Here is a 25007-nt window from a genome sequence, read left to right on the forward strand (position 1 = left end):
AGTATTGTTATTTTACCTGCTGACAAGGGCAATGCCACCGTTGTTTTAAATAAACATGATTATGTACAAAAGATGCAACGTTTACTATCTGATTCAGCGTATCGCAGAATCGATGCCGACCCCACGAAAAGTGTTGAGAGAAAGACCAACAGCCTCCTGAAGAAAAGTGGTTTGTCGCAGGACACAATCAAGGGGCTTAACACCTATAGTGCGGTTCCCCCTAGGTTCTATGGCCTTCCAAAGGTTCATATGGAAGGGGTTCCTTTCCGTCCTATAGTGAGTAACATCGGCGCAGCGACGTATCGTGTATCCAAGCATCTTGCTTCTCTGTTGAGTCCACAAGTAGGACGGTGTGAACATCATATCAGGAACTCAGCTGATTTTTTACGTCGTTTGGAGGGACTGAGGCTGAATGACTCTGATACTTTAGTGAGTTTCGATGTGGTCTCTCTCTTCACTCGTGTTCCTCTGTCTGATTCGTTGCGGTTAATTGAAGCCAGGTTTGGTGCTGATTTAACTAATCTCTTTAGGCATGTGTTGACATCCACTTACTTTTTATTTAATGACCAGTATTACGAGCAGACAGGTGGAGTTGCGATGGGTAGTCCGTTGTCTCCCGTGATCGCAAATTTGTTTATGGAAGACTTCGAGGAACGTGCATTGGAGTCGGCGCCTTTAAAACCCGCCTGTTTCTTTAGATACGTTGACGATACCTTCGTTGTTTGGCCTCACGGTAGGGAGAATTTGAATGTCTTTCTAGAGCATCTGAACTCGATCCACCCGAACATTCGTTTTACGATGGAGGTGGAAGAGGATGGTTGCCTTCCCTTTCTCGACGTGTTGGTTAGGAGGAAGGATGATGGATCATTGGGACATGCAGTCTACAGGAAACGTACTCACACCGACTTGTACTTACAAGCTAATAGTTGTCACCATCCGGCTCAGCGTGAAGGGGTACTTCCTACCTTGGTACACAGGGCACATGTCGTTTCTGACGCTGAGACTATGCCAGCTGAGCTGTCCCATCTTGAAGTTACATTTCGTCAAAATGGTTAGAGTGATAGACAGATTGAACGTGCGTTGCGCTATCGAGCAACTGTACATCGGATGATTGATGATAATTCTGAGTCAACACCTAAGTCTACTGCCTTTTTGCCTTACGTAGGAAACACGTCCAATAAGATCGGTCGTATTTTACGGAAATACGACGTGAAATGTGTTTTCCGACCTCCATCTAAAATTAGAGCACTTTTGAGTTCCGTTAAGGATGATCTTGGACTGCGTAAGGCGGCTGTATATCGTATTCCTTGTAGCTGCGGCATGGCATATATTGGTCAAACTATCAGGACCGTGGAGGACAGATGTACTAAGCATAAACGGCACACACGATTACAGCAGCCAAATAGATCAGCTATTGCCGAACATTGCTTGGATACTGGCCACCCCATGTTATATAATAACACCGAGATATTGGCATGCACGTCCAGCTATTGGGACAGTGTCATTAGGGAGGCAGTTGAGATTAAATTAGCGAGTAACCTCGTTAACAGGGATGGAGGTTTCAGTTTAAACTCTGTTTGGAATCCGGCTCTCTCCCTTATCAAAAAACAGAGGAACAGAGTCAAAGCTGCCTCACCTGCGAATTCATAGTCTCACTATCGATAGCTCTGACTTTGGTCATCTTTGGTGGCACTAGTGTTCAGTGTGTGTGTGTGTTATCTTTCCTGCTTCTGTCCGAGAACCGAGGTATTAAATTTGCATGTACGCCGCCTGTCCGTTGCAGTTTGCCTTGAAAATGGCGGGGTGTTCTCCCGCCGAAATATCGGCGGTCGCTGAAAGTGTAACCTGGCTGAATTCCCGGAAGTTATTTGAAAGTTGTATACGCCAGGAGAAACTCAGGTCTCACAATAAGAAAAGATGTTTTTTAGGCAGTGTTAAACAATATGTTAACTAAAAATCTTCTACGCACACTATAATATGTATTTGTTTTAAAAGGAAACAACGTATAAGGAAAGGAAACAACGTATAAACGATGTATACTGTAAACTAAAAAAATATTTATAGCACTGTATATAAAAATAAATTTTTTACAAAGAAATAAACTACTGTATGTATAAACTAAGAAATGATTATACTGTACGCATTGTTTTTACAGTAAAAACGAAAAGAAATTACTTGAAAAGAAGTCAGTGATACATTTTTGTTTAGCAGATGTTATTCTAGATTTAGCTACAGTGTCCCTCCATTTTTCATCCACAAAACGTCCATTGGAGTTGAAGTTGGATTCTGCTCGATGTATTGAAGGGCGATGTCAAAAGCGATTTTTGCATCGTTGTGTGAAATCCGGATGGGGGGTTCGTCTTCGCCGTCCGATTCCTCACATTCACAATTTCCTGGCCAACAGTGGGAACAATCTGGTCGTCATTGAGCTCTTCAAAAGTGTCAGTCTTAGTCACATTCGTTGATCCACTCTTCAACTTCATTGGAAGGGACGTTCGGCTCCAGAGTTTGTAGATCTTTAACGATTTCAGGTGCGTCGTTGTTTTGCTCATCTTCGGTATGCTCATTTTCAGCCATAACTTGTGGCCAAAGCTTACGCCACGATTTCCGCTGTGTGTCAGGTTTCAGTTCATCCCATGCTGCAGCGATTGTGTAGATAGCATCTTTGATGATAAGGGATTCCATTGCCTCAAACAGGTTATGGCTTCCTTCAGATTTTTCCAAGATTGAACTGATATAATTTCTGCGGTATCGCCTTTTTAACCATTCGATAACGCCCTGATCCATTGGTTGGATGAGTGAGGTCACATCAGGTGGCACAAAGAGAGCTTTTATGTCCCTTTTCACCAAATCTTCCTCAGATGGATGTGATGGAGCGTTATCCAACAGCAGTAGAGCACGAACAGGCAGATTTTTTTGCTTCAAGTCTTTTTTCGACCGATGGCACAAACTCGTCGAAAAACCAGGATTTAAAAAGGTTGCAGTCCATCCAAGCAGATTTTTGATTGCGGTAAGAAACCGGTAAGGAAGACAGGTTTATATTTTTGAATGCCATTGGCTTCTTAGATTTGCCAGTGACGAACAAGGAGTGCTTGCTACAAGGAATGACTGTTATTCTATCTTTTATAAGTTTCGTTCCTACCACGGATTCATTTGAAGCTGCGAGCGTTTTTGTTGGAACATTTTAAAGTTCAGCCCTGTCTCGTCGATGTTATACAGTTGGCAGAGTAACAGTTCATTTTCTTCTACAATTTTGTGAAACTTAACAGAAAACCCCTTAGCAGCTGCGGCGTCGGCAGATAGTTTTTCACCGGAAATAGAAACAAATCGGACACAATGACGAGTTTTCCAACGATCAATCGAGTCTTCCCTGGCAGCAAATTTACTTTCGGCTTCCAGTTTTTTGTGCAAAACTTCCGCTATTTCTTTGAGAATTGGCCCGGATATTGGAGTTCCTTTCCTTCTTTCCTGACAAAACCACTTCCACAATGAGTTATCAAGTTTAGGCTTTTTTGATGTTTTGCAACTCTTCAGAGTGTTTTCACCACCAGTTGTAACTGTATAGGATTCAATGTCTTTCCGATTCTTCTTCCAATCCTTCATTGTCGTAACACCTACATTCAATTCCTTTGCAATTTTTTGGAGCGATTCTCCTTCGTCCAGTCTTTGTAGCACTGCTAACTTTCATTTAGTGAAAGAGTTACGTATTTACGTTTGAATCCAGACATGTTGAAAAATAGACAACTGTACACACAATGAATCTACATTAATAAGTACTGTAGAGAACACGGAATAAAGCAAACAACGACGTTTTTTAATCCCAACAAAGGATAAAACTGCACAATAACGTACAGTATAACAATATGCACAGTGATAGACACCTCAACAATGGCCCGACAGGCGTTCAGTCAGTGACAAGTCGGCACAGGCTCGTGAGCCTCAGCATGGTCGGACTAACCGGAGTGACGGACCACCCAAGGTCGGATTAGAGGGGTTCTACGGTATATGAATTTCACATGGTTCCAGTTGGCTGAGTTCTTCGAAATGCAGCGATGTTTTGACGAACTCATCCATCTGGAAACTCGAGAAAATTATAATAGTTCAACGCTCTGATAACAATAATATATCGTATGTTTCCTAGTGTTCGAAGTTTTAATTTTTTCTAATCCCCCAGTGTGAATCAGGTGACGTTGTTTACAACAATGGCACTGCAGAAAAAGGCTTTGGTTTCCTTACATGGTCTACATGATTTGGAGACAATTATAAATCATAATCCAAAAGCCGGCCGCGCTGGTGTAGCGGTTCTAGGCGCTCAGTCCGGAACCGCGCGACTGCTACGGTCGCAGTTTCGAATCCTGCCTCGGGTATGGGTGTGTGTGTGTGATGTCCTTAGGTTAGTTAGGTTTAAGTAGTTCTAAGTTCTAGGGGACTGATGACCACAGATGTCAAGTCCCATAGTGCTCAGAGGCATTTGAACCATTTGAACCGTAACCCGAAAGTGCCATCCTTAAATTTCATAAGCAGCGTCTTACATCAGTTGTGAATTTAATCTATATCTATATCTACTGAAACCGATAATAGTGGCTAACGGGTAAAAATTCTAACAATTAAGGAAGTAAGAAGCCACCAGGATCGGGCGAGGAAGCAGGGCCAAGTGCTGGTAGAAGTAACAACACCTTACTTCTAATGCATTTATTAAAACTAGCTGAAATACAATATACAATCTGTCAAGATAATGAATATAGGGAGAATCAAACCTTAAGAAACTAGTTCATCAACAATAGTACTGCGTACGCCTTAAGGGCTGCAATCGCAAAGAAAGCCTGAAGGGCCAATTTAGCAAGAATACATATAACGTGTTCAGCCTGAAGGGCTGTGCAACTTCCAAGTAAGGGGCCTGAAGGGCAGAATTTACAAGAAAAGAAAATCTTAAAAATATCAACTGGAAAATAAGAGCTTATTACCAACTCGACCTTAAGGGCAAGGTAATAAATGAAATTAGTCACATTCTGCAATAAGTAAGTAATGGCCAGGAATTTATCAGTAAGCCGGCCTTAAGTGCCCCAGTACAATAACAAGGGAGGTTAAGTATTAAAACCGGATTTCAAAGCCTTAAGGGCTGTAGAGCTTCCAAAAGGGGGGCCTGAAGGGCCAATTGATCAAGGTACTTAATAAACAGCTCAGCCTGGAGGGCTGGCCGATGGTTGCGGTTAGGCAATTTCTCAAAAATAGAAGACAAATCAACAAATTTATCAGTAGTCGAACCTTAAGGGCCACAGTACATTTAGAATCCACATTAAGCATTAAGAACTATCATACAGCGAACCAATTCCCTAAAACTTAGCAATCTTAAATAAATCAATTGATACTATCCAGCTTAAATCCTAGGAACAATAATACATGCATATACTTCTAAAAGGTAAACTTGCATAAAATCTCAACTTAAAAATGCAAACAATCGCACACCAACATGGCCAGCAAATTACAAAAGTTTAACCACAGTTGCTGAGTATGAAGTGCAAGCAGCTGCAAGGCTACCAATCAGTCATCGTGCCCCAATATCATGATTTACAATCTTCAGGTAGTACGAAACAGGAAAAATACAAGGCGAGCCCGAAAGAGGAATTAAATGATGTCCTTCAATTACAAATCATTAGACCGCAGCGTAAAGCTGCCACATTTCACAAACTGGCGTAAAAGCCACCAGCTCAATCGACTCGGTTCATATAGGCAAACATAAAAATTAAATTCTGTAATACTGTAAAATTTTCAGTCTAAAAGGGGGCTGATAATAATATACGGTATTAAAACAATCTTTAAGATAAACACATGCACCAACAACTTTTAATGTGTGCACAGCCACGTACTTGGCAAATTTCTTTTCTTTCTCTCACATACATAGAACACGTAGGCTTGGAACTGACAACCAAATTGGTCACAAGAATCAATAGATAGCCACCGATGCATCAGTGCCTAGTTAGACAGTCTCCTAGTGTGACATGACAGAGCAACAGTTCACATTCACACCCTTTGACTCAACATGTTCTACTATTCTGGTTGTACAGCATCGACCATGCCCGGAGTGCCTACTGCAAATTTTAACCAAACAATTCACGCTCACGTCGACGCCTAACCGAGGAACCACCCCAGCAGTACAAGGACAACCTACACACTGAAAGCCAAACTCCGCAAAGGCAGTGCAGAACTAACATTCAACCTTTTCCTTCATATGTTCAGAACCGGCGAGCTAAACCGGAGGACGGAAAACACACAATGTCGGCGGCAGCAGCATAAAGGAAGTCGCAAACCCCACCCTAATACAAGGCAATAGCAAGTGAAACGCACAACGGCAATAGCGGCATATACTCAACTTCAGTCCCGGAGGAAAACCTGCCGCCCTTAGTGCTCAAAACATTCCCGGAGCAATCGTCCTCGGCGACTCCCACTATTCTCCGGAACAGCAACATCACAGCTCCTTATTTCAATTCTCTTCCGACAAGAACAAGAATAATCGGAGCTAAAGGCTTCTCCAAGTCAGGCACGCTATGCCGTAGATCTTCACGATGGAATGAGCCGGCCGACACCACACAAACCACCGCAAGTAATACAAAAAAGCACTACCGGAGTCGATGGCGTACTGCCACGCTTCACGACTCAGTCACTCCACTCCACCGACCTAGAGGGCGGGGCTCGAGACGAGGAGAACAGACGGCGCCGCCACACGGAAAAGCGCCGGCGGGAAGCCAAGGCGTAACTAGGGCGCGTGTTTAGACGAACAGAAGCACGTCTCGTCTACATCAGCTCAACGCCAGCCACATTAAGGTGTATTTCCCCCTCCTCTTTGAGTAGGGAAACGTCTCGTGGAGGAACGATTGCTGGTAAGTCTCCTGTGTGAGGTCGAACCTGGACTTTCCACGAATTGTACGTGGGAGGAAACAATGTACTGCTTAACTCTTCTAGGAACGTGCGCATTTGGAATTTTAACAGTAAACCTCATAGTGAAGCACCATACCTCACTTCTAGCGTGTGCTACTGGAGCTGGGTGAGCATCTCTTTCGCAGTTACTAAACGAATCTGTAAACGCACTGCTCTTTTTTGGATCTTCTCTCTCAGTCCTGTCTAGTAAGGGTCCCAATCAGACGAGACATACTCAGTTGTCAATTTAACGAATATTTCGCAAGACATTTGCTTCTTAGTCGGACTACATTTTCTCATTATTGTTCCAATAAATCACTGTTGTCATCTGTTTTGCCAATAATTGGTTTTTTATGGTTTCTCAGCTTTAAGTCGGTCCATACGCCACTCCCCAGGTATGTCATGCATCTGATTGGTTTCAGCGACCGTTAGCAAATCGTGTAATCATACAATAACAGGTCTATCTACTTATCTATGCGCAGCACATTACATTTGAGCTTACAATCAACAACCAATCGCTGCACCAAATATCGGCAAACCTTCCAGCATTTACTTTCAATTCTCCGAGTTTCTTCTTCCCTATAAACAACAGCATCATCGACGAACAGGCTCATGGGGCTTCCGACGTCATCTATCGGATCATCTATAAATTGAAAAAGTTATAAAATTGTCTGCAATACCTTAAAATTTGTTAACTAGTCTCGGTTATTCATGCTGTCATCTTGAGTACGATATCGCAGTGTGTGTGTTGTTCACAAGTACAATGTAATGTTCCTTTGAACATACGTGCACCTCCGAAGGTATATTGCATCGTACTTCGTTACAACACGGGTATGTATCAGCTGATAGTGTACAAACGAGTTTCAATTAAGACTTTCTCCCCTCTACATAATAGATATAACAGTACAAATTGTAGATACCTGACTGACGACATATGGAAGTTTGGATCTGACAATGAAACGTGCACACTTAGCCTAATGGTAAGGCAATCGCTCGAGACAAGCGAAAAATCTGGTTTCGAGTCCTAATCCGGCACAAATTTTGATTGTCGTCATTCTATTCCGCAGCTGATAGTTTTCCATACTCGGAACTGTGAATACCTTCACGTCTGTTGCACCTATACCTCCTCCTCTTGTGATTCTTGAACAAAATTTCTAGCTGAAATTTATTACGGAACTCAATTAGTCTTTCTCCTGTCGTTCCTATTACCAATACTTCACTCTAAAGTAAACCTTCTTTCCGCTCCTTCCCCTACAACTTTATTCTTATTTTCTATGATTACGAGACTATCATCTCTCATTACCTACTGAATTACACTTTCGTTATCATCTTATGTTCATCTCTTCGATTTATGCTTGCTACATCGGCACGTATATCTGGACTATTGCTGTCGACGTTGGTTTGAAATCGAATCTGATGGCAGCAATTCATCGCTAAACTCTTTAAAATTATTCACTTTCTGACCTAACATCGTAACAGTCATAAGAGCCAAACAAACTGGTAGACCTGCCTAATATAGTGTAGGACCCTCTCAAGAACGCAGAGGTGCCGCAACACGATGTGGCATAGACTCGGCTAATGTCTGAAGTAGTGCTGGAGTGAATTGACACCATGAATCCTGCAAGGCTGTCCATACATCCTGAAGAGTACGAGGGGGTGGAGATCTCTTCTGAACAGCACGTTACAAGGCAGCCCAGATGCGCACAATAATGTTCACGTCTGTTCAATCTGGTGGCCAGCGGAAGTATTTAAAGTAAGAAGACTGTTCCTGGAGACACTGTGTGGCAATTCTTGAGTGTGAGGTGTCGCATTGTCCTGTTGATATTGCCCAAGTCCATGGGAAAGCACGTTGGACATGACTGGATTCAGGTGATCAGAAAGGATGCCTACGTACGTGCCACCTATCAGAGTCGTATCTAGACGTATCAGGGTTCCCATACCACTCCAACTGCACACGCTCTACACCATTACAGAGCCTTCACAGCTTGAACAGTCCCTGCTGACATGCAGGGTCCATGAATTCATGAGGTTGTCTCCATACCCGTACACGTCCTTTCGCTCGATACAATTTCAAACGAGACTCGTCCTGCCAGACACCATGTTTCCAGTCATCAACAACCCAATGTTGGTGTTGGGAGGCCTAGACGAGGCCTAAAGCTTTATGTCATGCAGTCATCAAGGGTACACAATTGGGACTTTGGCTCTGAAAGATCATATCAATGATGTTTTATTGAATGGTTCGCATTCTGAGACTTGTTGATGGCCCAGCATTGAAGTGTGCAGCAGTTTGGGGAAGGGTTGCACTTCTGGCACGTTGAAAGATTCTCTTCAGTCGTCGTTGAACCCGTTCTTGCAGAATCTGTTTCTGGCCGCAGAAATGTCGGAGATTTGATGTTTTACCGGGTTCCTGATTTTCAAGCTACAGTCGTGAAATGATCTTACAGGAAGATCCCGATTTCATCGCTACCTCGGCGATGCAGTGTTCCATGGTTCGCGGGCCGACTATAACAACACGTGCATAATCCCTGAAATCTTGCTAACCCGCCATTGTAGCAATAGTAACAACTGCGCCAGACACTTGTTGTCTTATGCAGGCGTTGCCGACCACAGCGCGGTATTCTGCTTTTCTTTACATATCTCCGTATTTGAATATGCGTGCCTATATCAGTTTGTTTAGCGGTTCAGTGTGCTATAACAAATGCCATTTTCTACTGCTGTTGATATTAGCATATATTTTTCGAATCAGAAATCCTTCTCTGCTTTTGATTTCACTTCACTGACTCCTGCAACGGAGTACCAAACTTCACGCGTTCAGCGTGTGCGAGTCGCTTGTAGGGCAAGGAAGGTCCTCACGCTGGGCATTGCTCGGTGATTCTCGGTGGTACCCGGAACACCGCGGCATTTCATTTAACACTACATTGCCGCATTTTGCTGTCGGCTCAACCCAGTTTAGCAGAATTGTGTTGTCAGCGACTTTTAGCCTGTGCCTTTTGTTAGTGGTATGAAGGATGTTTACAGGTCCAGTGTCTGTTTGCGGAAAAAGAGACAGTCTAGCGATCTATCGTCATAATCCTTTAAAATGAATGGGAACGACAAATGAGAAGAATAAGAATTCTCAATTCGTGTTAGCGATAGGTACCGCTTAGTTGCTACGAAACGACCCTACAGTGCCATGCAGAAGGTAGGGTTGTTTGGGGGTAGAGACCAAGCTGCGAGGTCATGGTCTCGTCGGATTAGGGAAGGACGGGGAAGAAAGCCGGCCGTGCCATTTCAAAGGAACCATCCCGGCATTTGCCTGGAGTGAATTAGGGAAGTTACGGTGAACCTAAACCAGGATGACCGGACGCGGGATTGCACGCAGAAGGAATTTAAACCTTTGGATGACAACGAAAGAGCAGAAAATTACAATGATCGACAGATGGGATTCATTGTACTGCTCATCAAGAAGCACCTTATGCTAAATTTGCAGGTTTGGAGCACTTGAAGATGTTGATGATACGAGTAGCAAAATTTTTGAAGTGTAGCCCCTAATTCCATTATCAGTTGCAGTAGTTTTCGATAGCAATGAACGAAGAGTATGGATATTTCATATATTACTGCAAAGTACGTTCGTTAATTCAAAGTGCTTGCCAGGACCGATTTTTAGATTAACATCTCGCTGTTGTTGAATTTATGAAGGAAAAATGGGTTCAGGAATGAAAATTAGAACAACTAGAATGGATTGTAGACTTGATATTTTTAGTGGACTTGACTGCACACTGCCCACTGGAAGACATTACAAGATGAGTTCTTTCAGATTTGACGGGGTTGTATTTAAAACTAAAATCGCACTTCTGACAAACACAAAACAGATCCCTAAGACCATTGGAATTAAAGAAAGCTTGAGGTCTGAATAATTCATTGTAGGCTTGCAAGAATTACAACAATTGGTTTATAAAGATTTTGAGGACATTGCCAATCTTGCATTTGTTTTCGAGCTATTTTCGGAATGTTTGCCATTTTAGTTGAAAGCGCCCCTGTTCATGTTCAGATGCAACTGATTGACCTGCAAGATAATTCCACTTTTAGTTACAAATCGTTTTACATTAGTACTACACAGGATGTCTACATTGATTTTCTCAGGTAGCTTTTACAAGTATCCATACCATAGATTGAAGTCAGCTGATAGGTATACCTGCTTAAAAGAAGTCCGTTTAACTAAGGGCTCACCATCAGAGGACATGATTCCAAGTAGAGAAGGAATCAGTATATTTCATCAAAATATAAGAGGTGTTAGAGATAAAGTTAGTGAACTACTTATAGAGGTTGATTCTTAAATTATTGGTGTATCAGAATAAGAGTAAGTTACCTGACAATTCATAGGCTTCCTTTACCGGGATACAGATTACATGGCTGTTTTTCATGGAGTTCCTTGCGCGGTGGGGGAGTGGCAATGTACATAAAAAACAGTATTCCCTTTGAGTCCACAGAAGTATCATGCCACTGCACTGAACAGATATTTGAATGTTGTGCAGGGGCAGTTGAATTTAATGAAACTAAACTTCTAATTGTTGTTCTTTATAGACCCCCTAATTCTGACTTCAGAGCATTTCTGCTCAAGCTAGAGAGGATTGTTAATTCGCTTTGTAGGAAGTAGCAGAAATCGATTACATGTGGTGACTTCAATATAAGAAGTTTTTTATATGATGGTGCAAGAAAAAGGATGTTGGTAGATCACCTAAATTCATATGATCTGATGCAGACAGTTTTTTTTTTTAAGTAGGATGCAGTAGCACAGCCATAGACAATATTTTTATTCATTCTTCATTACTTGATGGGCACTCTATTAGTGAAAGGGTGAATGACCTTTCAGATCATGATGCATAAATTTTGACACTAAAAGGCTTTCGTACTTAAAGAAATGTCACATATAATTACAAACTTACTCAATCTCGCAAAGACATTTGCCAAGAGAGTTACATGATTTCCTGTAGAAACTGAATTTTTATTTAATTCACCAACGATCCTCAGAAAATGATAATTAAATACTGTACATATATCTGATTTATCAGTAACAGAAATAATTTACTACGAACTGACTTTATATCGTCGACCTTGTGCTACTGACCAGACACTTCCTTCACAATTGACCATATGATTTTCATTTTATCCTGTGACTTAGCTATTCTGTTTGCATACCACATGCTCTTTGCCTCCTTAATAACATTTTTAAGCACCTTACAGTACTGTTTGTAAAGGGCTACTGTAGCTTGATTATGACTACTTCTAACATTCTGATATAATTCCCAATTTTTTCTGCTTGATATCCTTATCTCACTAGTCAGCCACCCAGGCTGCCTTTTACTGATAGTATCCCGTTTGAGCGTTCTAATGGAAAGCAACTCTCAAAGAGCATAATGGATGTATCAAGGAAAGCACTATATTTTTCATCTATGTTATTGCCACTATAAACGTCCTGCCACTCTTGTTCCTTGACAACGTTTAAAAAAATCTATTGCTGTTAGGTTAACTTTCCCTCATAAACTTACATCAGCCACCCAATAAATTTGAAAAACTGACTGCAATATTACAGAAAGCTCTGTGAGGTCAGTGAGGAGAGCATGGAACTGGCTGCTAGGGAAGCAGTGGAAGAAAATGATCGATGTTCGGATATTGCAGTTGGAGTTGTTGGAAGTTGCCAGAAAAGAGGACATACTTCTCTGAATGGAGTAGTGACTGCCATTAGTGTAGACACCGGTGGAGTGTTAAATGTGGAGATAATGTCTAAATATTGCAAATGTTCTAAAGTTAATGAACAGAAAGAACACAACTATGTGGCTAATTTTAGAGGAACAAGTGGTGGTATGGAATTTCATGGAGTACAACAAATATATCATGGCTCCGTAGAAACAAGAGGCGTCTGGTACAATAAATATTTGGGCGATGGTGACGGTAAGGCATACAGCAATGTGGTGAACTCTAAGCCATATGGAGGTGCCATTATTAACGAAATAGAATGTGTAGGGCATGTTCAAAAACATTTGGGAACAAGGCTGCGAAAACTAACTGTTAATAAGAAGGGAAAAAAGTTATAAGAAGGAAAATTGTTCATCAGACAGGGCAATTAGGAGAAATAAAGAAAATCTAGAGGCAATGAAGGAAGATGTTTTGGCCATATTCTTCCATAAGTCCTCTACTGATGATAAGCCATGTTATGGATTGTGTCCATCACGAGAAAATTCGTGTTGCAAATACAATAGGACTCAGGCAACTGGAAAATATTATTCTCACCAGCATTGTCTGCCTGCTGCTGGAATTACAGCAATTAAAACTATTTTCAGAGGCTTGGCTCATACTGAGCTTCTAAGGAAATGTCTGCATGGGCAGACACAGAACCCAAATGAACATTTCAACAGCATAATTTTGAACCGCCTTCCTAAAACTGTATTCGTAAGCATGCATACAATGAAACTAGGAGTTAATGATGCTATTATTACATTCAATTGTGGTAATATTGGAAAATGTAGGGTACTGAAAAAGCTGGGAATTAATCCTGGTGAAAATATGATCACTGGGCTGCAACATTGCGATGAAATTAAGATAGCCGATGCAGACAGGTCTGCATCTAATATGTCCAAGAAAGCGAGACAAACATCCCAGAAAGTGAAAAAGTAGCTAGAAGACCTGCTAGAGGCCAAAGAAGGCCCTGCATATGCTGCAGTTTAGTTTTAATTAACTGTAAGTAACAAATTCCAAAAGTTTTTTCTTTAAAGTCAATTTCCTGCAAACTAAAATTTTCAGTACATATGCCCCATTATAACAGAAACTATCACAGATAGATAAATGAAATTTTCAGAGACTCTGCATAACATACAAAGCCACCTCTGGTACTACATTAATTAATATTCCCCCATTATAAAGTTCACAAAAAATATTTTCTGCAGAATAAACCTAATATTTTTTGTTAGTAAATTTAAAGAAGTATTTCTTAAAAACTATAAAATGGATAAAGTAGGTTTTAGCACAGCTGACTCTATTAGCATCATGTTACACACAGTAAAAATATTAAGGTCATGAATCAAATAGTTTTCTCCAGAAATGAGTGCCTAATTTAACATGGATTAGATAGGCAGGGTTCGGTCCCCTTAAAGGGGGATTAATGAGGACTCGTTTGCCACTCGAGAGATCATAGTGATACTTTCTCGATTAGAGACCACATGACTTGTGGAAACACCTGATGTGTCATTAATGCGGTAGTTCCCATTGTATACTGCTTCTTCATAATGTTGATCATTGTCTTTCATCCGCCTTTTATGGGTAGCTTCCCACACCAAGATCAAGATAGTACAACGAGCCTTTGTCGGCTCCTCCACTCTGTGTCTTACACCAGGTGTCTTTGGCCGCCACTGCCATGCTTTACAGAGCTGAAGTACTGTTGCCAGTTTGCATCTTTAGTGTTTTCAAATGTTGATAACGCGAAAAGTTAGAGAGAAGAAAGTGAATAATAGGTGTGTTGGTCAGATTTTGGGATCCCTGAAAGCGAGTACAGATATGCAAAACTTGACCACTATGAATTGTGAGAAATAGGTATATGTGTAGCAAACTACTCTAGATCTAAAGACTAACCTGGATGCATTTATAGTGTAGCACGTGGGTACTATGGAAGATATTAGAAGTGAAGTAACTGAGGTTATGACAGGCCTAGAACCAGTCAGTGGAGCGAAGGGATACCAACAAGAAGGTGACGGGGGTGACAGGGAAACAGTTTTTAAGTAACTAAAGAGCCCAATGATCACACTGAAAAATGAAGTAGTGAACTGCATTGAAGTAGTTTAGTAGATCACGCAAAGTATCGAAAGTCCTCTCGGAAATCACTACATAGTGTAAGCCATAATGTGTCGTGGCATGATCAGATACTGAAATAGCGAGATTAAGAGTGAGTACACTCACGAACAGACTGGAGGTCTTGGTGTCACCATGGAACAGTTGTCACTATGAATGAGATGGTCTCAACGCTAACCTGTCTGAAATGGCGACCTGAGCCGAAAATGAGGTCTCCGATTTAAGCAGACTTCAATTGAAATAAATCATAGGAGTCAATGAGCACTAAACTAACACCATAAGATGGCAATTCGCGCCAAAGTAAAGCTGTAGAAGGTTTTAGCCATGAGCTATGGTAACAATATTGAGCATAAACTATGTGAGCGGATTGAGAGGAATTATGAGAATTGGAGAAGAGACTACGACAAATTCGTGATGGTCTCGTGTACAACAAGGCAAATGAGCTTGAATTAATGAGTGAGTTTGAGGATGAAGAAAACAGGAAACTTTTTTTTACAGTACACAAGAATCATCTGTTCCGCCTTTGATCTCCATTCACACATGTGGACGTATCAGTTTCATAATGCGTTACCATTGTCAGGGATCCTGTAACTCAAAACGAATTTTGCGTGTGGCTACTTAAGAACTGTAGTGGCTGCATGTATATTTTAATGTAGTACTGTAACACTTATCACGACTTTAGTAACGCATTCCTAGCAGAATTATGATCCAAAAGTGTACAGGACGAAACTAAGCTTGGTATTCTGCTGATGGAAGCACATAGTATTTATGTCATCGAAATTCCATTCTCTATTTTAAAGAAAATCGGGGCTTTGTCGGACACCCTCTGCGTTGATTATAATTTGTTTGACCCACACCGCGTACAGACTGAAATAATCTTTGTGTTTAGGAAAATTAACGACGTAAGGCCCTTTTAGTCTTTACTGCAAGAATTAGGTTATGATGAAAACAAAATATTTCGTACCTCCATGCAACAGAAGTGGAACTAGTCGATACCCAAATGTCACTTTCTGATCAGAGACATTGGCAACCATGGTATGACAAGTGACAGAGTGCTTCCTGATGGAATTGGAACATGTGGCGAGGCCATTGGTCTCTGTGAAATACATTTAATAATGGACGAGGCTCTTAGGGACCGGAACTGGAGCGAAATTACGAGAATTTGGCAATATTGATAGAGGAACCCCGGTAAAATATGTCGAATGAAGGGTTAACTGACAAGATTTTAAGTGAGTACTTGTTTTGGGACCAGGTGAAGTGGAACCTGTGTCATTGCATACTGAAATTAAGGAGATAAGGGAGGAACTCTTGGAAGACATGGAAAGCTACAATGTTGGTGACTACTCTGTTCTGAATATGAATTTTAGCGGTAAGGCTATACTAAATATTCTAGACAATGGGAGTAGTGATGAGTGGAGAAATTTTTATGCATGTGTGCAAGAAAATGTGTAACCCGTGTTAATTCTGCAGAAGACAAAGGTTGTATATGCTGTAGGCACAAGGAGTATGGAGTTTAATAAAGAAGTACAAACTGACTGTCGATGAGAAACTTCCTGCCAGATTAAAATTGTGTGTTAGCCACAGCCTAGAGGATGTTTGCAGAATGAGATTTTCACTCTGCAGCAGAGTGTGCGCTGATATGAAACTTCCTGGCAGGTTAAAACTGTATGCCGGACCGACACTCGAACTCGGGACCTTTGCCTTTTGCGGGCAAGTGCTCTACCAACTGAGCTACCCAAGCACGATTCACGACCCGTCCTCACAGCTTAAATTCTGCCAGTACCTCGTCCCCCACGTCCCCTAGGCTGTGGCTAAGCTATGTCTCAGCAATATCCTTTCATCCAGGTGTGCTATTTCTGCAAGGTATGTAGAAGAGCTTCTGCGCAGTTTGGACTGTGGGAGACGAGGTACTGGCGGAATTAAAGCTCTGAGGACGGGTCGTGAGTCGTGCTTGGGTAGCTCAGTTGGTAGGGCACTTGTCAGCGAAAGGCAAAGGTCCCGAGTTCGAGTTTCGGTCCGGCACGAAGTTTTAATCTGCCAGGAAGTTTCATATCAGCGCACACACTGCTGCAGAGTGAATATCTCATTCTGACTGTCGATGTGTTTCTGCATCTGGATTTCCTCAATCAATACCGGATGACTATAAACTGGGAGAATAGATTCGGCAAGGCAAAACTGGGGTGAACTATAGTGTGACAAAGATTTGATGAATGTCTAGGCGAACATTCTGTGAAAGGAGATAGTTGCGTAGGATTTATGATCATTTCTGAGATGGAACCTCTACAGCTAGACAGTAGTGGAAATAAAGCTAGCTTTGACGTGGTGACTAACGATAAAAGTCAAATATGCTCAGTCGGTTTTCAGAATCAACTGAGAGATATAATAAATTTATACTGGGTGGTAGTTTGTTAAAATTTTGCCAAGAATTATCAACTTTGTTTACCACTGTAGCTATTTCCTCGGAGAAAGCGTTGGTATAAAGGTTGAATTTCTTTTTTACTACCAGTGCTTGGGAGTTAAGAGTTTGTAAAGCAGTTCCATTAGTAGCTGCAGTCTATGGTAGGCTGTGGTGGAGTGTATTTGTCATGCAGGCACACTGCCACTGTAACGATGCACGACAATCACCTGTTCACTATTGAATATCGGAAATCTGTTCCTCATATTCCAATGAAGCAATGCTGCGTTAAGTTTCTGTGGCAATTAGAGTTCAAAAAATTATGAAATTACAAATGATCAGTCTATACACAGACAGTTTTCAATAAATTACCAACCAAGCGTACTGTAAATTTTAACAGTAAAATAAAAATTGATTGGCTTCAATAAATTTTGTATACGAGAATGACAAATGAAATAAAATTTATCTTATCACTTTCATTTCAGGATGTGTTTTCGTAACTGCCGTTGCAGCGGTTTACTTGATCAGCAATGGTTATTTTCCTATGTCAATGCCGACAGCTATTAGTCCATATTTGTTTTGACGTTTATGCTCATGACATACGGAATTCGTCCAGACACTATGGGGAACATTTTCTAGAGTGGAGTTACACACCTGTAAAATATAATTTATCTTGAAATTCTTGTCCTTCTCTGCTTCTGTGTTCTCGACAAACGCTCAAATGTGTCCGGTAGTGTTTAGTTCGTATGAAATCCCTTCGGGCTGGCCACTTTCGCCACCTCCCAGCACTAGCAGCTCAGGACGAAGAGAGTGTCTTGGATCGCTGGCAGCGTCGAGTGCTAGGAGACGTGGACATGGAGGCGTTATGCACTCTCTGCAAGGGAGGCTTCGCATGCCCTGGACCCAAGTATGGAGGAAAACACCGTTGTCATTAACCTCTGCCCATAACGCAGATACGTGATGTGAAACTTGGTTTCCTGCAGAACAATTCGGCTTGCCTTAGACAATGAGAAACATGCTGATAATTTGTGTATGCCTGCTGGCACAGAGACTAAGTGCAGACAGAAAAGCTCCGAGAATGCACACAGAAATATGGATGAAACTTTGGAATTTTTGAAGGAGAATGCCCTGATAATAAGATTTTCCAGACAGTGAGAAGGATGCTAATGAATCACGAGCAGATTCTAGACAAAGCGCACGTGTAAGGTTGTTCAGATTTCATGCAGCAACATCGGTTATAAAAAGTGTTGTGTGGGAGCTTTCACGCTGACTAAGGAATGCGAAGGGAAAACGTACTGGACTGATTGCGAACAGCACTGGAAACGGATTTTCCGGAAAGCATCTGAGAAAAACACTGGTTCCTGAGTCACAGTCAGCCCATACACAATGTGAAAAGTCCACCGTGCACTGGGAGGCGTGGTCACGAAACAGTCATCAGTCACTGGGGTCGTTGCAAGTTTGGCCAGCCAATGACTACGCTGAGAGGACGAGAAGTCTGGGAGTCTGTGAGATTAGGATTCAGTAGAGGTGTTAAGGAACAGGTGGTCAAACAGCGCGGGAGGTAGAGGAGACGGAGAACCCTGAACCCATCGTCTATTTTGTCTGCTTCGATTCTGAACAGCACTCCGACTGAACGTTCATCGGCACTTTGGACTGATACGTTTGTTGTTCCATATTAAATATACGAATCCTTACGGTCCCAAATGGCTGCTTGTGCAACGCAAAACACTGCGCTCAGCCAACGCAAAAATCATCCCTGGCCTCGCTGCAGAGCTGCAGAACATAAATAAGAGCCGATGACTACCACCTTACCGCCGCTCAGTTGCGAGACTGCGCACCGTTCAGTCCCAGCGTCTTCCACGCCAACACACAAATACCGACGACGAAGAATGGAGAGGTGTTTCATCCATCCCTCCTGCGCCTGCATATGTGCCCCTGCCCAGAGAATTCGGTGGTGAGACTTGACTCTCATTGATCCATTACATCGCTACACCAATCCTTTGAACTCATATCCATTCACTGTTTGATTTCACTGTCGGATCTTTGAATGTACTACATTTGTGAATCCCTGGGTGTAGGCTCTTATTGGTAATTTTCATAATATGACATATCATACAGTGATGGAGCCGGCCGGTGTGGGCGAGCGGTTCTAGGCGCTTCAGTCTGGGACCGCGCGACCGCTACGGTCGCAAGTTCGAATCCTGCCTCGGGGCATGGATGTATGTGATGTCCTTAGGTTAGGTAGGTTTAAGTAGTTCTAAGTTGTAGGGGACTGATGACCTCAAAAGTTAAGTCGCATAGTGCTCAGAGCCCTTTGAACCATTTGAACTCATCTTAGTTCCCAATGTGACACATTATAAAACCTTTTCCAGAACTGCACGGTTTTGGAATTCCTTCCTTCCAGAGATTCCTCTCTTTAACATTTTCTCTATGATTATTTTATACATTATCCTATATTTAAGTCATTTTCTGTTCATGCCATCTTAAGTTTCTGGAATGATTTGCACCACTCATCAGTGTAATAAACAATCCATCCATTGTTTTTCATGTTCCTTATTTCCCACAAGAACTAGTGTCTTTTTTTTTTTTTTTTGCTACTTGGTTATTTTCCTGAGCACAGGTTTTTTGTCTTTGTGTATCTGAAATCACATTAACATGTCAGAGGTTTGATTCACTCAGATGATAACAATCTTGCACTTCAGTCTTCACCTTTTCCAGTACAGCTTCTAGTGTTGGAAACTGTTTTTCTACAACGTAAGTCGTGGACCTTGCTTTCTATGAGTGCTACTTGTCCAACGCAAACGTCTGTCACCTTCCAGAACACAGTTTTGGTGATACAAGACATGAAGTTTCTCTATATTCTCTTGAAACACGATTCACTGTACTTTCACTAATACCAGGAGAATCTTTCCTGGCTGTGATACGGAACTGCTCCTGTACTGTTATTTTTCGCCCTCAAAGTTAGCACATGCGTTGATCGCTACGGATTTTTTACCACAACGTAAATAATGCATTGTTGCACACAAGACAGCTAACCACATGACGAGAACTGTCTGATACAAATACACAACAAAAGGCAGCAAAACAGTTTCCTGTATGGCGGGAAGCTCCGACGGAAACAGTGCAACAATGAACAACGAAATCCAAATAGTGTTCAAAAGTACGACAACATAGAACTCGTGACACAACAACGCAAATAAACACTTGACTCTACCGCACTTTGTAGTGTTATGTGTATAACGACATAGCAGCTCTTAAAGGTAAAAAGCAGACCTGGCTTTCAGATATTTCGTTTTGTTCGCATGTATCGCCAGTAGATGAACTGCAGCAATCTACACCCGCCATTTTTACAACAGAGGACATCGGGCTACAAGTGGAAGTGCTTGTATTTTTAAAGTGTGTAAAGGAAACTGTTATCATAATTTGTGACCCTTCGGTGTTGACACAGGCAAATAAATAACCGAAAGAGCATGCTTTCTCTTCAGTATTACCAAGTATGTTGTCCTCTTTTTAACTAAAAGGAATTAGTCATGTATAAAATAAATGTATACTTTTTCACAATTTCAGTGAGGTACAACACACCAGTCTTTCTCATGCGATGGGACCGAAACAGAAGCAACAAGCTGAAGGGTAAATCATTATCAAACGGATAACGTAAATGTTTACACTACATGTCAATGTGACAGATGTGTTTCGGTCAGGAAAAAGACGGCGCGTCAGGCTCTGGTAACTCTTGAAGGACATTTCACGTATATGATTTGTGGCTACGTCCTTTCGTCGTAATGGAATGCAAATATTAGGGCAGCATTAAACAGAGTCATATCTGAGACTGAAATAACTGAACTGTGTTGTACGCACTCTTGGTGTGTGTGCAAAACTAAGGATAGCAGTTGAAAACCATATCTCTTAATCCAGGTTTAGGGTCTCTTCAGTTTCCTTAGGTCATTGTCACTACGGTTTTCATGAATACACCAGTTTTTTTCTCCATGCTTTTATAATTCTGCTAATGTGATTTAATGTGTAGGAGGATGTGAGCGTTAGTAGTGACACTACGAAGGCGCCAAGTATGGCTGCATCGTTACGGCCAAATAAGGAAACGAAAGAGCTTGATCGGATGGCCTACGTCGGTAGAACTAATTCCGAACCCTATTATAATCCGTGTGGACGCATTACTGACCGTTTTTGACAGTCACGCTGCTTTTCGGAATTCATGACCATAACAATACGCGGACGATAGTGAAAACCGCAATATTTTTCAGTCATAATACTCTGCGTGGAATGGAGACAGGAGTACGTGGACCAGGCTAACATCCGGGAAACGATGTTACTGTGTGTGATGTCGTGAGAGTAAAATTTGATGGATGTGGTGTATTGTTGATGTGGTGTATTGTTCTATTACTTTTAAATCCAGATCTTTGTCGAACACATCTGCGACACGATAATCACTGTGCCACAAAGTCATGTTTCAGTGCCAAATATCCCTTCGCAGCGAAATATCCTACTTTCATCAGCTGATACTCTATTCTGCTATTTTCCTTAGCAGGAATTTCCATGAAAATCTTTCGCTACCGTCTCGACTCCCGTAACTATTTGTGCGTTTATTTTGTTTTCTTGTTTGTTTTTTTTTGTTTTTTTTTTGCTGCCACACTAAACTAGAAATTATTACTTTGTAAAAAAACAAAAGTTTTTTGTTCCAAGATTGCTACATTGCCATTCGCAGCCTCAATACAGCCTTTACCCTACTATGATATTTACAGCTGCAGCTGCCAAACACGTCTAAATTACTAAACAGATTTACCTGAGCGCAGCTGCTGCAACCGCTGCTACACAGACACACGAGCAGTTCCCTGAGGAGACAGTCGTTGCACAGCGCCTCTCCCTGTGACGTTCCGCTATTTAAGAGATCCAGCGACAGACTTAATTTTCGTTCTTAAAGCTAAATTACATTTTAATCAGCTGATCATCAAGTGAAGCGTTATTCTTACATTAAGAGGGCGTTTTTATGATAGTGTCTGAATAATGAGGAGTACTTCTCCGACTCTAATTTGTAGTGAGTACTTCGGCATTGTATGACTTGCAGTTAGCCTCTCCGTAATAATTTCAGAGTTGTCGCTTTTTCTCTTGCAACCGTTAATGAGGGAAGGATCTGTTCAGTAAATATTTCATTCGGTGCCTCCAGCAGCAGTCAATGAAGTTATTTACCGCAAATTTTTTTCCTAGCTGTCCATTACTTTGATTTAGCGTTATCTTCTCAGACGTCGGAAAAAAGAGTGCTTCAAAAGAGTATCCTCACTGACACGCACTTTTGCATGTTAGGTGTAAATTTTCTACCACAGGATAATAATTTTGTTGGTGTGCTTGCTGCTGTAGTCCGTCAACATGTTTTTGTCACTCGTTCTTCCTACTTGTGACCAGAACGGATAGAGTCTCCCGCTGGAACGCCGCTTTCGGGATGCGGGGAGGCACGTCGTCCCCGGATCAAATCCGCCCGTCCGATTGGTACCAAGGCAGTTACGCGCTAGGCAACATTTAGAACAACGTTCCCACACTCTCACGTGGGGTACGCAGACAGCTGGGCTGGACAAAATTCTTACGGGAGAGGGGCTGGCGGGTAAAAGGGCCGAAGGGGAGAAGCGGACGGACTTGCATTATAAAGAGCGTAGGACGGCTGGCCGCTCTCTATCATTAACACTGCAACGTTGCCCTATCCTAAAATTAAAATTCTGACCTTTTGAAGATACGGGACACAGACCAGAAAAAGAGGAGGGTATTTCCCCCCTGCTTGTAATTCCAATGCACTGCCACCCCTTTTACGCAATTTACTCAGTATAGCTAATAAAAGGTATCCCCAGCATAAGAGGGCAAAAGGAATCCACCACACTAGATAAAGTGTATTAGAAAGGTGAAAAAGTGAAAAATACAATTTTATTTCTTATAAAAGATCAGTCTGTATTCAATTTTTGCATTTCTTTCTATGAAGCGAAGAACTGCAACCCGTCTTAAAGTGCTTATGGATATGCACAATATATTTAAATTAACAATTACGAAACTGCTGTAAACCGATAGGTGACATATGTACTTAATGCAGCATGAAATGTCCCTTATTACTCTTAAAAAGGCAATGGGTGTACTTTCCATTTCGACGATACGATAATTTAGAAATCTGAGAATTATGTTGGCGTTTACTTCATACACTATGAATCATATGAGCTTTCTTCCATCGCGAACGAGAGGCTCTAAATGTGAACTGATACTTGTAAAAGCGAAGTAAATTTGCTTACTTTTAAGTTCATAAAGACATGCATTGTCTTTGAAACTATTTTCCTTTTTTAACCTATTCCCTCTTAATTTTGCAATTCGAAATTGCTTTTAGTTACGTGCAGGTATGTGCGAACACTTTAGCTGGATACACTTTGTAAATTATACTCAAAATACTTTATAGTTGCTTTAAACATGTGTGCAATTTGTGTAATAACATTTAATTCCTTTTGCGTGAACTCATCATCACTCATCATTTTAATTTTCTTTAAGTAAACGTTTTCCGATGTGGTTTCATTCGGGCAGCGTAGAGTTCCTCTCCTGTCCCAACTCCTTCTTGCGTGAGTCCCCAATTATTTGTTAGATTTATTACCGTCCATGTCTCCAGCTAAAGTTTTTACCGTCTACTACACCCGTGGGTGCGGTAGAAGTTACTCCTCGATATCATCCTGCCCATTCTCCTCGCGAATATTTTCCAAATATTCCATTCCTCAACTACTCTGTGCCCGACCTCCTAATTTCTTATCAGTCCACATAGTTTTCGACATCCTTCCCTAGCAGCACATCTCAAACATTCTATTATTTTTCTTATTTTTAACAATCTTCAATTCATTCCATGCTATGCTATAATTTCAAGGTTACCATTGGGAGAAGATGGAGAAGCAAGACAGGAAGTAGGTGAGAAATATGTCAAGGTTTTCAATATAAAAGGAGTTAATGGAAAAAGGAGAGTAGAAGGCAGCTGTAAATACATGAGGAGGTATCAGAATCATGATGAAATATGGAAAATGGTAAAGATGGACTTAGATAAGCCAGGTACTAATAATAAATTGGCGAAATATTACAAGATGCACGGTGCGATTTTATTGAGGCGATCTAATGTAAATTCAGAGGACTGGACGATGTGTTGGTCCAGTGAGTACATAGACTATATAACTGACTGTATTAATTTGAGCTTTGGACACATAAGAGCAAAGAAGTGCATACAAAAGTTGAAAGAGTGCATAAGTTTTGAGAACATGGTGAGGAGGGTAAACAACCATTTTAAGACATGTGACAAATGTTAAAGAATTAGTAAAGTCATATGAAAAATCGAAAGAGGTAGATAACGAGATTCAAAAAATTTTTTTGTGTATTAAGGTCCATTTGATGTACTAATTATGCCACATCTGAAGGCATTCTATTTTGTTTAGCCAATGTCAAAGTAGAAATTTTGGTTTTAAGAATATAGTAGACAGGAGACCACATAATACCAGAGTGACAAAACAGTGATTGTGATTGAGATACGAGTTGTTGTTGAGAGTAATATTTGGGATACAGGACCAATGATTTGTGGTAAAATGTATAATTTTGCTTTGAAGGACAAAAAGGTAAATTTGATGAATGGGTAATTGGAGGTAGTATTCATTACCAAGGTGGAGGACTTAATGACAATATTGTTGACTTAATAGAAAGAAATGGTTAAAGAGAAGTACTGTGACTTTAATACTGCTCACATTTCTTGACGAAATATGACGTATACTAAAACACTAACCGCCAATGTGGAAACTGACAGTTTTCGCAGGAACAGTGTTAATGTGAACCATTAATAATTACAGCAGATGGACTGTCTAACTTT

General features: G+C 41.3%; 1 protein-coding gene across 1 annotated transcript in view; it reads right to left on the reverse strand.

Annotated features, from left to right (window-relative positions):
- The window catches only part of LOC126195630 (uncharacterized), a 61576-nt gene extending 39590 nt beyond the window's left edge, over positions 1 to 21986 (reverse strand). Inside the window, exon 1 of the mRNA XM_049934255.1 lies at positions 21930 to 21986. The gene's annotated coding sequence lies outside the window, so the exon portion shown is untranslated. The remainder of the gene's footprint in view (positions 1 to 21929) is intronic.
- Positions 21987 to 25007: the final 3021 nt, after the last annotated feature.

This window comes from Schistocerca nitens, chromosome 7 (assembly GCF_023898315.1).
Source record: "Schistocerca nitens isolate TAMUIC-IGC-003100 chromosome 7, iqSchNite1.1, whole genome shotgun sequence".
NCBI lineage: Eukaryota > Metazoa > Arthropoda > Insecta > Orthoptera > Acrididae > Schistocerca > Schistocerca nitens.